The sequence below is a fragment of the Agelaius phoeniceus genome, chromosome 4, assembly GCF_051311805.1.
Source record: "Agelaius phoeniceus isolate bAgePho1 chromosome 4, bAgePho1.hap1, whole genome shotgun sequence".
In the NCBI taxonomy this organism is placed as follows: Eukaryota; Metazoa; Chordata; class Aves; order Passeriformes; family Icteridae; genus Agelaius; species Agelaius phoeniceus.
The window spans coordinates 50,843,118-50,853,565 of record NC_135268.1 but is presented as its reverse complement, the minus strand read 5'-3'; positions in this window follow the sequence as shown (position 1 = coordinate 50,853,565).

Genomic DNA, 10,448 nt, shown 5'->3' with positions numbered 1-10,448 from the left:
CAGGTCTTGGTGGGTCCCCTTCCTAGTAATGGGAGGCTGGTCAAGTAGTTACTCAATAAAATGTGCAGAGTGGAAGTCTGCCCTTTACCAGGTTGGGATACTGGGGAACAAAATGACAAGATGACAAAATGACAGAGACACATCTGCAGTGAAAATCAGAAGGGGTTGTGAACACTCAAAATGAGCAGATGACCACTACTTGGATGGGAAAACAAAAATGTCAGTAAAATAAATCTCCTGTAAAGGCAAATAGGTCTCCTATACAGTTTTAAAAGCCTCCGGTAGGAATGTAATTTCATCTGAATTTCCTGATAAGGGGAAATGACTAAACTGGAAGCTGCTCAAGTTTTTCAAGTAATAAGAGCCCAAAAAAAGACATAGAAGGTACAGGACAGGATGTGACTCTTCCTACAGTACAGTGGGGGGTTGGCATTTGAGGAGGTGCCTATTTTCTAGTTCATGTTCTTTATAAAATGTACCATGAGTTTAACATGCAAGAGGGAGCTGCTGCTCCATAGTTCTTATGGAATGCCTCATGCTCTGCAAGAGTAACTAGTGAAGCTAGGTAAACTCCAAAGCATATGGGGCTTTAAGTCATTTAGGGAAAAAAAAAACCTCCATTATTCAAGATAATCTTATAAGTCACTGTTCACTCATCCATAGAGTCCATCTGCTTCCCTGCACCTGATGCACTGTAAATTCTCTTAGCTAATGCCGCATCCATAGCTCACAGATGTATTTTTTTCCTAAGCAGATGACCTGCTGGTTAAAACCTGCAGAAGACAGTCATGGGTCTAGAAGCTAAATCAAAACTAACTTAACTGCAAATCTTTCCTTGAAATGACAGAATTTATCAAATGAGAAAAGAAAGCAAGATTTCAAAAATATCTTTTTTTCTATTACATCTGATTATAAACAAAACCACTCCAATTACCAGCACAGAAAGAGAAACACGCTATCCATGTCTCTGGAAACAACATGTAGTAATGCTGGAACTGCTGTTCCAGGGGCCTGGACTTGGGGGTTGGCAATGTATCCCCTTTTTTCAGTGGCCACATGCTCTTTGGTTGTCTTTGGTCTGTAAAACTTTGTGAGTGTGCATAACTTGAAGGAGGTGTTACAATAATCCGCAATATAACAATATGCCCCTGTCATTCAAATTGAAGATGTCACCTCCAAATGCACCTCCCTGGGACCACATCTAAATATTGCCAGGTGAGAACAAAGTGGCTATTTTTCCAAAAGATGTGAAATGTGGGATTTTTTTTTAGCTCTAATTACAAACTTTTCTTAGGAAAAATGAATTCCAGTGAGCGATTTGGCATCTGTGTGGTGTATTAATTAATACTAATGTATTGAAGTAGACTGGGTAGCATGAAGTAGATTGGGTTGCAGCATGAGATTTCTGTGTTGGACTGTATTGGACTGTGTTGGAAAAGTTCAATTATGCAGATCTTAAAGTTTTTCCTGAGTGGTACACAATGATAACACTCAGATGATTTCCAGCCTGAGGGTGAAGCTCTCTGAACTGTTTCATGAACTGATGTTCTGGAGGTTTTCTAGAAAACATTTGGCTTGGCTCATATTTGATGCTTTTTGTGCCCTTCCTGTTTATACTGGAACCATTTTGGGGCAGAGGGAAGTGGCCATGGTTTGCCATGGTCTGTGGGGAGTGGAAGATGCTGATTACAAAGTCTGGAGAGGGAAAGCCCTACACTGAAGCCAGACACAACCTCTGCAAACCCTCTGTGCCGAGCCATGTCCCAGTTAGGCTTTAGACAGGCTAAAGGTGAAGACAGCAGTGTTAGATAGACCTATGAAATGCATTCTGTCTTCTTGTTCTAAGTATTCACAGGTCTTAAGCTGGGTTTAATATGGATGGATAGAAGGACAGCACTCTATGTAAAAAAGAAGCCAGTTAACACACATCTTACCCATACTCTAAATGTATTTTGTATCTTGTTATTATTTTATAACAGGTAGGATGACATTAAGAGGAGATCCATGCCACTAACTGATAAAATTACAACTCTGTTCCAGTGGACTGAAGCTGAATTTTAAAATTACCTTGCACCCTCACAAACCCACTCCCAGCCATTTCTGTTGGAATGCCACCTACATGTCCAGTGTGCATCCGTGTGATGGTGGCAGTGCTGGGAATTAGTGGGAAAGACGAGTCAACCACCCTGAACTCTCATCCCCTGCACTTTGCTTCTGCCAGAGCTGTTATCTCTCAGAGCATTTGTCACAGATACGCGGGGGTACTCAGCAGTTGAAAAGCCATTATCTCTTTCAAAAGCAGTGACTAATGTGCTTTTGCCCACAGCAATGTGGAACGTCACAGGGAGATTTTGCTGTAGAGTCAGCTGTGTTTACCTTGTGGAAAAACAGCTGCATTTTCCTAATATCTTTTTAGAGAAATAGAGGTCTTTATTTCTTGCAAATTTTTTCTGATAGCTTTCTTCTTATATTTCTCCTGGAACTGTTGATTGGTATTTTTAATCCTTCTGTCACTAGCAAAGAGGCAATTTTTACTTGCACAAGCTGCAAGCCATCCATGCTGTTGGGTTTATATCTGGGAAAAAAGCCTGCATGATTATGTGCAGGGACATTCACAGTCATTGCTTTTCTTCAAGTTGGTGTAGGTGGTACAATAACTTCAAAGCTGTTTTTTCACATGGGGATGTGTGTTAATAGTTAAATAACTGAACAAGGTGAAGGTTCAAATAAACAGCTTGTGATGGAATATAATCACTTGATACTTGGTTTTCTCAATATCTCTATCTCGAACGCTTAAAATCTGCTTACAGCATGAATACTATTAAACACATAGATGTTTCTTGTTACTGCATCAAGGCTGTTCAAGCAGGTGGCTGTTTTCACACACTGAAAATAACAATAACTGACCATAACACTTGTGTGTTGTTACCCCAGGAGCTGAAGACTTACATTGTACTTGGTAAACTTTGATGAAAAAAGTGATCAATTTTAATTCCTACCAGATATAGGCAAGCTAAGATGAAAAGATGAATAAATCATTGGAAGCAGAAGAGGCATGTATCCTAACTTCCAGGAACTGTGTATCTGTCTTGGGAAAACTACTTCAATGAGAATCAAGCTCTCAAAAGGTAAATGATGGAGTTGTAGCACTTCTTCCCTCTTGTTCTCAGCCTAGGACATAACCAGATTCTCAGCCTTGTTCTGCACACCATTTAAATCCAGCTGTGCCCCCATGGCACATCCCAGCTTGCCAGGAGGCTCTTTTGCCTGTAGCCAGCTCTGCACAGCTGCCCACCCAGCTTAGCCCCGCTGGGCTCAGGGCCCTGCTGCTCTCTCTGCACATTTGCTGTGCATCTGCTACAGACAGTTTCAATTTTTCCCCTCAGATGCCCGGGATTTCGATTTTTTTAAGCAAGAAATTCTTCTTCAGTTGATCAATACAGCATTTCCCAGCTGCTTCCTGCACATGTGCAGTCAGAATGAAGGGCTGTACAGTATCCAACGCTGCTGCTTGATGGGCTTTGGAGAGACTCCTGCAAACAGGGCAGCCCTGCCTGCTGGGGGAGTGCGCTAGCAGAAATGGGTGCAGAAGAAGGTGGTTGGAGCAGCCCAGTTGTGGCAAAGATGCTGCACTGAGACTTTTTATTAAAACCTTGTGGCTAGCAAGCTAAATGTAAGAAGACATGTCTCTCTACAGGCTGCCATTGTACTTTTCTTCAAGGAATAAATACCATTTTTATTTATTTACAGTTTTAACACAATATGCATCTCTTTTGACAGTACTGAGTGGAAGCTTAAATACAAATATCAATTACTTCCCTATTATTGCAGTAATATAAAATAACTTGGACTAGATTTTGAACAATTTTGAGTGCCACAGTGCATAAGTACAAAATGTCAGAGGCTTGGAAACAGCTGGATTTTCAAGGATACCTGATGCACACTCCCAGATATTATTATCAGGCCCCAAGTCAGGTTCAGAGCCACTGTTCTTATGGGAAAGCATGGGTACCTAACCTTGGTTTTTCAGGGTTTTGGAGCTTATCATCACCAGAAAACAGCAAAACCCTTTTCAATTGTTAGTTGAATAAGATTTTAAAACACTGTGAGACAGAAAAATACTATTTACCTATATTTATAAAAGGATACATGGGTCACAGATCCATTTAATTTGTGCAGAGAAAGAATGTCTTCACTAGTGAATTTGATTTAGCCTACAACCTGACAACAAATGTGCTTGAAACGCAGAGGAAAACAAGACCAAACCACTTTTCATGCATTTACCTGCCACTGTGACTACAGCATAGTCAGGAGTTCAGAATGACCCGGCTATCTGAGTACTGCAGCAAAAACCACCAGAGCAAGAAGCCCATCAGTGTGGAGTCAGTGTGTCTGGGAGCACGGCAGGGTTTGCCCTGCCCCAGCAGCAGCGGCGGGGCTGAGCCAGGCAGCGTTGCCGGCATTGCTGCTGTGGAGGCAGAGCTGCTGGCGCTGGCAAATCATTCCTGGGCTCGGGGCTGAGTCAGGCAGGCTGAACCCTTTGGGGAAACGCCCTCTTGAGAGAAAAGATGGCAAAAGATGCTCCTTTTCTGGAAGAAAGCTGATTTAAAAGCTGTAAGCAGACTGCTTTTGTGAGTGATGCCTGCCACAGTGGGGCAGGAACTGTGGTTCATTTTCTGGTCTTTTTTACAGGATTGATTTCTCAGCTGGATGATGTTACCTTGGCTTCATATGTCTCATCTATGGGGAAGGAGAGATGGAAACATCCACACTGCTGTTCCCACAACCTTCTGCCTGGAGACTAACATATATTTTATCTTAATAAAATAACCGTAAAAATATCTAAAGATTTATTTGCTGGAGGAGAGATGAAGAAAAGGTTTTTCCCTAAGTTTTGGTGCCAGATTATCTTCTCCATTAATTATAAAATAACTTAAAGGAATAGTCCACATGGTGCTCATCTTCTGGAGGTGGTTGCTATGTAAGATACCAGCCAGGAGGCTGGGATGTGACAAGATATGCTCCATACAAGTCACATGCATATGGCAGACTGCCACAGCCTGGGGGCTGCCTCTGACAGCAGATGTTTGTGGCCATCATTTGTTTTTGTTGCCTGTTCTGCAGGGATTTGTGATATGATGTGCCACTCCATGTACTCCCCACATGTCAAAAACCTGATTTCCCAGGAAAGTGATGGCCCACACGAGGCTGGGGCTGGCTGGTAGCTGAACAAATGGTCCTGCTGGCTCAGCAGTCACCTGAAGCTGTATGCAGGATGAGCACCTGGAAAGTAACCTGAGCTTCCTGCTGGAAGCTGGGAGTAGCCAAAGCTAGGCTGGGCTGGAAGGAGAACATGGAATCCAAAAGATTTGGGCGTTAACTGTTAGATCAGCCCATCCAAATATTCAGCTCATCAAAACAAATATTGTAAAAATAAACTGCACAGATGCTATCTGCACCAGAAGTTTCATATATGTTTCAAAACAAAAAATCCACACTTTCCTTTGGACTTAGCCAGTCATTCCAGGGCAGTATTTTCTGGACTGAGTTTGTTGATGGATGAGAACATTAAATAGTTAAAAGGATTCTTTCATCTCGGTGAATCCTTCACTAGGACAAAATAAACAAAAAAGATAAAACTGCCCAGATCCTGCTCCTACTTTAAGTCATGGCAAATGTTGTGAGGGTGACTGCTGCCACACAGCTAAAAGACTAAGGCACTTTGTAAATCAAATTTCAAGTGAAGAGATTGGTTTGTGAAACCTCCTCGGCGTGGAGTCACAAGCTGTCAGAGTGGATTAGCATTATGTTACTGGAGTAAAAAGCAAAACAAATTAAGATGTTTAACAGCTGAAATCTGAAACAAAATTGTGTTTAATGCTGAAAATCTTGTTAACATATTTTCAGGCTTCCCTTTCCCCAGATATTAAATCTCAGTGTGTTTGCAAGCATCTTTTTATCACACATAGAAGCCTACTGTGAGAGAATGAGAACTGTACATGACATATGGTAAGGACGGTGTCACCCTGCATGCAAAAGCCTCCTCAGCATTGCTGCAGCATCCAGTAGCACATGGGAAGGTTTTAAGGACCAGGAGAGACACACAGCTGGAATTCCCTATGTGTGCAGGGTGACAGAAAGCATTGCATCAACAGCAGCAGGCCCAAACTGAAGATTGCACATGTAGCATTTAATGTGAGGGGTAATTTGAACTCCCTAACTGGTTTTTCTTTCATATTGGCTCCCACAATGAAAGAACCATTAAGGGTTTTAGTGATCTTCCAAGACTCTGCTTCTAGCAGAAAATTGGCTCCTTCTCCTTGGACACAAGACCAATTTTTAATTGAATTTCAAGAGATGATGGATGTTGTACTTTATTCCAAGTCTATATGCTAAATTAACAAGGCTGTCTGCTTAGTTTCCTCTTTTGAAACCACACTGAGATGAGTTTCTGCTAATTCTCTTACACAGGGCATTAGACATGTGAACGGAGTCCTTATTCAAGAATTGAAATAATAGGCTTTTTTGCCAAGCTTATTACTTTGGGTAATAATTTGAGCTGTGAGGCAGCAACAATAATTTGCTTTCTGAAAAAGGATTACCAGTTGAATTATTTCAAGTAGAATGAAACTAAACATGTATTTTCATCACAATATTTTAAAAAAGTTAATATTAACTTTTAAAAGTATATCTTAGAGCAGGGACCATTCCGTTAGGTGGGCTCATTTCATGTTTGTTTTTCCCTCATGCTCCCCCTGGTCACTTTTAAAGATAACAGAAAGTCCCTCAGGAGTACTTTGGATTACAGAGTATGTTTAGCCTGCATTTGGTTTATTTATCCAGTTATTAGCACGTTAACAGATGCTGTTGATTAGTCAAATATTTGATTTGGCAAAACACAGAAAAAATTGTAAAAAAGTGAATGTTTTTCTCAACTCTGGCCACTGCAGTAAAATGTACATAGTGCTGTACATAAAGAAGATGTTTCACAGAGATGAGCCATTGGGAAGGCAATTTAGAATGAAATTTTGGACAGAACACAGAAAATTTGAAGGCAAAACTCTGAACAACTGGGCAAAACCAGGAACCAGCTCTATTGAGTCTATGTATAGTGTTCTATCAGTAGAAGCTGAGCTGTTTCCTGAAAATAGTAGGGTGGCCAAAAAGGAAGCCACCTGCTTTTGACTGCAGTTGGGATTGCTTAAGCAGCAATGAGCCTACAGCTAGGAACACCTTTGCATGTGTGCCTATTCTTTCTAAATTGGAATGTTTAAAAGCAATTGTGCTTGTAATTCTAAAGGGGCCCAGGATGGCAATAAATAGTCCTAATGGTTTCCTTTTGGCAGCACAGACCCAGCAAGTCTTCTTACTTCACAAGGACCTTCTGAGATGGACTGAACAAACTGGCCACATGGAATGGGGTTCTCACTTCATGTATCACAAAATCTTTTTCTCAACTGGAAAAAAGAAACCAATGCAAAAATGCATCTGCCAGTGTCTTCCTCAAGAGGAGGTCAAATACAGAGATGACACATATCAACAAAATAAAGCAACAGGATAAAAGAGTGTGGTTGAAACAGCTGAGTAATTTAAGCATGGAATAAATAGAATAATATAACACATTTTGCATAATTGAATAATGGCCTTCCCACAGGTGACACAAGGTGGAAAAGCATGTTCAAGTCTTTATTCAGCTGTGATTATGCTTCCAAACAGTAGCTTGTTAAATTAAATAGTAATAAAATACCAAGTCTTTTTTACAGCTTTATATTTCAAAAATATTTCAGTCCTACTTATGTCAGACACCAGTCTCATCCTAGTCCTCCCTTGCTTGGAGGTTGCCAGAGGTTCCCTTTTTGTTAATGTTTTCTGCAACAACAGAACAACTCAGAATGAGTTTTAATTATGGCTGTAGCCTGAATGATCCTGCAGAGCTCATCACTGGGTCCTGGAAGAAGCTAATGGCTTATCTGTTCTGTGTGATTGTTCAAATTGTCTTCTCCATCAGTTTTCCATCAGTGATATCTCATTTGTTTGAATTGTATGCTAGTGAGTCAACTACTCAACCAAGGACTTTAAAAATTTAAAAATACACTCTGGCAACTAAATAGAAAAATACATTTTGAAGTTATTTTCTTAGAGCATGAAATTGGTGTGAGTTTTGAAATACTGTATCCTCATAGAGCTGCACTGATTAGCAGTATCTGATATGCTTTTATAACTAATGTTAGTCTCACTCAATGACAGAAGTGATTAAGCAATTTGTGCCTCCTGACACAGTAACAGAAAACTTATTTCTCAACAGCTTTGCCACTGATAGTAAGCAATATTTTTATATCTTTGTTCAACAGCCAGCAGCATGGTTAATACCAGTTTGTTAAAGTCACAAATCCCTTTCAATGATCCACAAATAAAAGTCCTTCTGCTAAAAGCAAATTTTTCTTCCACAGCTCCTTGAAGCATGAGGTGGTGGTTTTGTCATCAGCACAGGCTTGCTGGCAGTGATGGCAGCACCTGGGCATTTTGACACCTGTCACTGCAACTCCCTAAACTGGGAGGCAGATTGGTTCCTGGGGGAAAGGGAGGGTCCAGGTGCTCATGGAAAAGAGAACAGAATGGCTTTCATGAAGAAAACTGTTTGGGGACAATTCCTAACCTCAATGAGCAAACAAGTGACATGTAAAAGCAGGTTTGATGCACTGCTGGACAACCCCCTGGAGCCCTGCTGCCATTTGTGGGTGGATGGAGACCGTGATTGCTGCGACAGAGGAAATAGTTACTGTGGAGGAGAATAAATTGCATTTCTAGTGCACCTCTCCCCTGCAAGAAAAATCCAACACACCTCTAAAGACACACGTTTCACCTTCTTTCTCTGTGTAGAAAAACCTGGGAGACATGACTCCCTCCTGGACAGCAGGACACTCCCAGCTGAAATCTGAGTTCTCCTCTGCCCAAAACTGTGGTGCCGAAGGAGCCTCTTCAGAAAACACATCCCTGGTGGCTAGTTTATCACTGGGGGGAAAGGGATCACAGACCCTAAACTGACCTGGGAAATGCAAAAGAGACACACAGAGGAGTGTCTGAGCCTGTACTTTCAGGCCATGGAGAGGTTTTGGCACAGCTGAGTTTCAGTGGGATCAGAGTCCCCTAGAGACACCAACAGCACATCTCCCCCTTACCTTCTCCTCTGCCTGAGGACTCAGAAAGGAGAGCCTTCAAAGGTCTCTCACCTGTTCTGCCCACAACAGGTATACTTTTGCTGGGGGATTTGGGGAATTAATATGTTGTGTATATCTGTCTTCCCTGTTACCCCAATTAAATGCCTATTAGAGAGCTTTTCTTCTCCTACTTCATTTCAGCTTCAGGATAAAACTAAGTGATTCCCAATGAGTGGTTTTATTATTAAAAGTTATGCTGAGTAGATTCCAATGAAATCAGTATTTGCTGAAACTTCTCAACAGCTGTAGGTCCAGAAAAATCTTATGCCTTCAGGTATGTTCCAAGGCTCTTCATGTTGTGCTAGGACCATTTTCATTTCAAAGCACTATTGTTTCTTTGGTTCTGTTGACCCTTAATTCTCATATACTGTCAATACTGGTGTGTATTGTCATATTGCCAGATCTTAACAGATTTTTCTTCTTTAAAACTATTGACTAAGAGGACTTACCAACTGCAGCTATTTTTGTTCCTTCATGGGACGGCTAACATCAACACAGAGCTCCTCTTGCCTTTCTGTATGTCTACCTGCTCAAGAAGATTCTTCAACTGTACCAGCAGCTTTCACACAGACAAGTCTGAGAGTGAAAGAGCAGTGACCTCAGCACTGCCAGGGAATTAAGCCTATAATCTAATGGGGTTTCTTTTTCCATTTCTAAATAATGGGATTCTATTAGACCAAAGTGTAGTCGCGCCATAATGATAATTTATTGTACAGCATTTCTGAATTTTGCCTTTTATAAATCACAGAGAATTACAATACACAGTAATATAATTGAATCTTCTCTTGTATCATTAATATTTTTCATTGGTTAGAGAAACCCCTTTTTGTTCAGAATTCATATATTATGGGTTTAGAATTTACAGAGGGTTTAATATGCCTATTTTTATGTGTTTCAATATTTTCATTTTTATTCCTTTTAAATATTTGGCAAGAATTCTTTAAAAGCATTTTATACTTATGAGGTTTTGTACATATCATTCTGGACAATCTTAGACAAATGTAGCCATAAGTTTGTGTATATATATCCTAAAATTTCAACAACAAAATGTCATGATCTTTGAAAAGAAATAATTGAGGTTAATTGATTCCCACACTGACATTTAAATGTATTAGTGGTATACACCAGTGAAAGTATTGATCAGTGAAAGTAATCAGCAATAATAGGAAAAATTAATCACTTTGGAAGATTTATTTGACTTCAGCTGTGGAATGTACCGTGGCAGGACTG